The following is a 6,404-nucleotide window of genomic DNA, read 5'->3' as shown; positions in this document are numbered from 1 at the left end:
GACTGGTGGTTTTGTTGCAAAATTTTTCCTGGAATGTGTGTATTAAGTCAGTCAATTCTGTATTCTGTTTTGTTTAGGCATGATAGTTCTCTTCCACATGCTTATAAAATGATCTAACGCGCTGCTCCCTGACTGATTCCACTTTCAGAGCAGAATTCTGTTCATGTGTTTCCAATCACTTCATTCCTACTGACCTGAGATGCAAGAGTGATGACTACTACTGAGGCATCCAAATCCCATTAGTTATTTATTTTAATACCAGTATGCCTTATATTTTGGTGACTTGTTTTAACTTTGGTTGTCGTTGGCCTTAATAAGATAGGGACTATCTAACGGGAAAACAGGATGGATTCGTACTGTGGCATCAATCTGTGTCTTTTCCCACTTGAACTGTAGGCTTATGTGGAAAATTTGCATATGCATGGAATGAAGAACCCCTGAAGTTTGATATATTTGCTTTAAAGTTTAGTAGCTTTGCCTAAAGCATACCAATACAGCTATCTGTGGTTAACTTTTGAAAGGAATAACTCTTCGAAGAACTTTGGGGTTTTGTTTTCAGGTAACTTTTTAGTTGTGGATCAAAGGAAGTTTTTAGAGGCTTCTAAATGTGTGCCTACAGTAGAAGTTTTAGTTCAGATTGGGATGTGCTTTTGAAATGACTGCTGAATATCCCACATGCTGTGCCATGCTTTGCTTTGCTTCCCGTCATGAACCTGTCAGAGCTTGGACTTCTTTTGGAAGAAGCTGAACCCAAAGATGCACGATGGGTATGCGTCTTGTGTCCCAGCTGCTAATGAGCACACAGTCTGCAGGACCAGGCTGATTTGCTTAAGCCCTAGCCTAAAATTCTCATGGGGCATTTGACTTTAAGCAACTCTACTCTTTAGTTTTCTTCCTGTAAGAAAAACTTTTCTCAAAAGCCACTGATCAGCATGAAACTAAGATTATTCTGTGTGAGAACTCTTGGTCTGATCAATGTGATCTGTCTGTTGAGAGTTGATTACAGCTGGGGAGACATCTGTGCATCATTCAGTTTCCATGGCAAAATTAGATTTAGTTTCCATTAAGGAGTGATTTAAATGGCGAATTGCAGAGATTATGAAAAAAGTAATTTCTTATGTATAGGACTGTTACTGGTAAACTGCAGAGCCTGAAATCTGAATCTTTCCAAAGTGGACAGCTTTAATTGCTTTTGCAAAAATAAATGTGCAGGCACAGTTCCAGCTGTCTAGACATGCACCTTTTTGTTCAGAAACAAGAATTTTCTTTCCAGGCCTCTGCTCTTCCCAATCCATTTAAAATATATTGTTGTTTGAGTAGGTTTATCAGAAGAAATGCAATATCACAAACTGTTGCATTTGATCTTTCTTTTCTTTATTTACTTGTATTTTTGGCTTGTGGAGTCAGATGAGTGTTCCAGGAACATTATGTTCTCTGTCACTTTTTTTATTTAATTTTTTTTAAGCATTTAATCCCTTTGCTAATTGAAACTAGGCAAGAAGGATCTTAGAGACAGAAGAAAATAGGTCTGGAACACTTTCAGAGTATTTGAGGTATTTTCCCCATATGAATTTGGGGATGACCTATAACCTCTGACATCCAAGAACTTTCACTAATCATGTCTGACTGATTACTCCAAGCTCAAGAATGGTTCATTCCCTCACGCAGGAAATCAAATGAAAGTAGCAGGAAGCCTGCATCGATGAACAAGGAGCTTCTAACTAAACTCAAACATAGAAAGGAAGTGTACGAAAGGTGGAAGCAGGGGTAAGTGATGCTGTCTTAAGTGTGTAGGGGTTGGGTTAAGAAAGCAAAGTCTATCTGGAGTTGAATCCGGTGAGGGATGAGAAAAGCTTCCAGAGGGACATCAGGAGCAATGAAAGATTAGAGAAAAAGTGAGACTAGTGCTGAATGGGGGCAGGAGACCTAGTGACAAAGGGTGTGGAAAAGGCCAAGGTACTCAATGCTGCCTTTGCTTTGGTTTTTACTCTGAAGACTTGCCTTCAGGAATCCCAGGTCCTTTATCCTTCCTCCCTAAGGAAGACTTATCCTTGGTGGGGGAGGATCAGGTTAGGAACATATAAACAAATTGGACATAAAGAAGTTCAGAGGACCTGATAGGCTGCACCCACAAGTGCTGAGGGAGCTGAGTGATGTCCTTGAGAGTCTGTTCTCATTATCTTTCAAAGGTCATGGTGATAAGAGTAGTTTCCTGAGGAGTGGGAGAGGACAGATGTCACACCTACCTTCAAGAAGGAGGATGCAGGGAACTGCAGGCTGGTCAACCTCACCTTGATCCCTGGGAAGGTGATGGAGCAAATAATCTTAGAAACCATTTCCAAACATAGAATGGATAAGAAGGTGATTGGAAGTAGTCAGCCTGGATTTATGAAGGGGAAATAATTTCTGACCAGCTTGCTGTATTTTGCCCTCCTTTGAGCAGGTATATTGGACTAGATGATCACCACAGGTCCCTTCCAGTGCTAACTCTTCTCTGATACTAGAGTACACTTATGTAGACTGTACTGGATCCTTGTCTGAAATAGATGAGGCATGAGTATGGGTGTTCTGCACCCACAAGGTACATATGCTTATTAGTCACCCAGAGGACAGTCCGTGCAGTGAAGACAGTGGTTACTTCATGTTGTATAGCATGGACTGGAAGACATAACTCGTGCAGACGGCCTGTTTTGTTTAAGGTCCACGCGTTGCCTCCTCATGTAGGCTTTTGCTCTTGCAATGTTGTGTTTTGCTGAAAGAACAGAGATTGTGGTTGGTTCCACTTTCAGGTAATGGGGCATGTTAATCGCTTGAAGCAAAAGGAGACAGTGTGCCTTGGGGAATCGGTTATTGTTCATCTGGTTTTCTTCTGTTTAAAATTACTGTTTCAAAGATAATTCCACTAGTAGTGCTTGAAATGTGGGAGCCTAAACAATTGCAGAGAGGAAACGGTGGTCTGAGTAACATCTTAAGAGGAGGATTAGTCACAGTGGGAGAAACTGGTTGATAACAAGTATGTTTAGCTGTACATAAATCCAGTTGAGAATTATTTCTGCTGGGTTACAAGTTGTGTTTCTGTTAATTGCACAGCACTGATGGTATTAATTTACATGCTGGAGGAGTAACCTTAAACACTGCCTTAAGTAACAGAGTGTACTTCAGAACCAAAGTTACAGAATCACACCTGTCTTTTGAGGCATCCTTGTCATAGAAACCCACATGGCAGATAGTATAATTTTACAGAATTTTCATTTAATAGTTCTGAGTAAAATTTCCTAGCTTGTAAGTATTAGTGCTTAAGAAATCTTGCATTTAATCATGTTGGCTGGACATTCTTGAGTGGTAGTACTTGTTCAGCTCTAGAAAACTCTTGTGTAATCCTTTTTTTTTTTTGCAGTCGCTTAGAAGAGTAGGTGAAGGGCTAACTAAATCAGCTGGCAGAGTGAGTGTGTTAGGCCAATTCTCTCTGACCAGGTTCTTCTAGATATTCCACAAGGAGGGCTTAATGCTTTAGTGTACCCAACTTACTTAGTTGAAGATACTTGTTGTTATGTGGGATTTTGATTTAGAAAAGGGATACAGCAATATACTGAAATCGCAACGCAAACACAATACAGCAATTGTATATACCAGTTGAATCACAGTACGAACATCATTCCCTTTACTGATCTCTATAGCATGCTCACCGTCACGGTGCTGGGTGATCCCAGTTGCCAGGAAGGAACACATGGGTTGAAGCCAGCTCAAGCCTGTTGCTCTCCTCAAAGTTGATTTTGCTGGGTGTTCAATTCTTATACTCTGTGTTGGGCTGAGCCACATACATTCCTGTGTTGGTGTGGCTGGCTCAGGAAGATAAGACTTTCTATTGATTATTTTAGGGAAGGCCATTTATATAACCAGTTGATCCACTCAACTGATACAGCTGTTTGTTTACAGCAAAGGCCATCTCTGGTCCCCTTCGTGTTGAGATCAGTTCAGCTGCTTTGACATCAGTGCTCACTTCCTACATTCTTCTCTGAGCTTCATGAGGACACCATCCTTGCCTATCTTCTCTGAGCCTTCTTGCACTGAAGGGCTTCATTGACCAGTCACAGAATGAAAGTGTGGCTTTATAAGGCCAAATATTGCTGGTTTTATGTATTTTAAATGTCCTACATATTAATGAATATGCCATTCAAAGAAAGGAAAAAACCACAAACTTAAGCCCCTGCATCTTCACTTAGGCTTCCCAGTGGTGTATCTGTGTTTTGCTGACATGTGTGTTTTGCCGTTTTGTGGGTTTTTTCCCCATTTGATCAAGTGTCATTTTTACTTGAGAACATGTGTTTCTGTGTCCTCTGTTTTAAACTCCCAATCGGTTTCTCAACCTTGAATTAACCTATAACTCACCTAAACTAGTTGAGTGCACTGAAAGGAAGAAATTGTTTCTGTAGTGAAGCAGGTTTTAGAACTTCCCTGGAAGTTTAATATTCACATGATGTTAATGGATTTAGGATGGTGTGGGTTCATTGCATTTTATGAACTTGTTCTAAGAAGTGAATTTTTAAATAAAATAGACTTCTCAAGATTTTTATTTAACAACACTGTCACTGATGGCAAAGAAAGCCAAAAGCCTCCAGTAGAACTGTTGGTATTTGTTTGACGACCACAAATTGTTTGTAGAGTTTGAGCAAAATCTCACAAATAATAAAGCCCAATCTTTACACGGAGTAACACACATAGGTAGTCTCTGTATTTTCCCATTCATACCATGACGTTCTTTTTCTGGTATGTCTGAACTTTAGTGTACCTTGGTTGGTTTATAGGAGATTGTTTTGGTGTTTTCTTCCCTCTTGCCTGACTAGGTATGGTAGAGAAACAAGGAGGATTCTCCTGCATTATTTTAGAAGTCCTGGGTTGGGAATGAAATGTGCTCACTGATGCCAACTGTGAAGATCTGACTTCTGCAGAGGCTTGTCTGGTTCTTTTTCTGCCAGCACAGATGAGATTTTTTTTTTTTCCTGCCTCTGCCGAAGTGGGAGAATTGTCTTGCCCAAGTGTGCTCTTTCCTGTGCTCATGAGACACTTGCCTCAATTAACTGTGGTGGATAATGTGAGGGAAGGAGATGGAGGGAGGGGAAGTCTCCCTTTCTCTGTGCATCAGGTAGAAATTGGCAACAGCTGAACTCCCTGAGCTGTGTTACAGAGAACATGCTTCATCTTTTATAGGGTAGCAATCAGCCATGGTTGCAGCTGGCAGTATCTTTTATTTACCTTTTGTCCTACAATAGCTAAACTTTGTAAGCTCCCTGTTTTCCTTCATTCTTGTCCCTCTGCATGCTCTGGAGTGTATCTGCAATATCTACGGTGGCATTTTATATGAAGGTTAATTGCTAGTGTGCTTATATCATCACTAAGCTACTGATTTTCTCTGTTGTATCTGTTTGAACTACTGGCCAGTTTAATCTCTGATACGATAGAGGAAATGACTGGAAATAGGTTTCTGTTGTTCAGGCTGTAACACAGTTTGTATACATTGTGTATTTTGTCTTTATAACCACAGCTCCTTCTTCGGTGAACTGAGAATTACTCTGTTTTCAGAACAAAAAAAGGAAAATGACTTCATAAAATGGTGACTGGCAGGAAGTGTTGGGTCTGTTCCAGTTATGCCAATCAGTTACACTGTGAGCATGCAGGAGGTGGGAAAGGGGACATGGCTCACAGCATGCTCTTCCAACTGCTGCAATCAAACTGTTGGGCCCATCTGCTCGAGAAGATTACAGTGATCTAGGCTGAAGCATGTAAGCACTGCCCCAAATACTGAAAACTACACAGGCAGATTGCAGGATGACTGAGTTCCTGTCTTTCAGTGATGGGCACCACTAGGAAAAGTTGGAGAAATGAAGGAATTATCTATCTGGAATAAACTTTGGGAGGGAGAGGGATGAAGAGGCTGTAGAGCTTGATAGTACATTTCAAATGAAAGACTTTTCAATCTGGACTTCTATGGGAGGGGCAGAGAGAGAGAAGAACAATGATCAAAAATTTTAAAAGGGAACAATTGAAAAGCTGCAAAGGGAAAGTAGGCAAGGTTTTCCCTAGGTTATGTGAGATGCCACTTGCTCAACATTTCACCCCAGAAGGCTGCTGCTTTTCCTGTCCTCTTACCAGGTCACTGATGAGCAAGTGATTGCTGCAAGTGAAGTGGCAACAAAGACACCCCACCACCCATACACCATAGCAGCATGTTCTTTTTTTAATCTTCTTGTTTTGGATGAGAATGTTTGTGTATGGTTCAATACAAATATTTATGGAAGGGTTTTAAATAAAAAATGGGAAAAGCTTAGAGCATATACCACAGGCTATGCCTGAATGGGAATCTTTACATTACTGTTCCTGCATTTTGAGAGGCCCCTGAGTAGACA

Source organism: Mycteria americana, chromosome 4, assembly GCF_035582795.1.
Source record: "Mycteria americana isolate JAX WOST 10 ecotype Jacksonville Zoo and Gardens chromosome 4, USCA_MyAme_1.0, whole genome shotgun sequence".
Classification (NCBI taxonomy): Eukaryota; Metazoa; Chordata; class Aves; order Ciconiiformes; family Ciconiidae; genus Mycteria; species Mycteria americana.
This window is presented reverse-complemented; position numbering follows the sequence as displayed.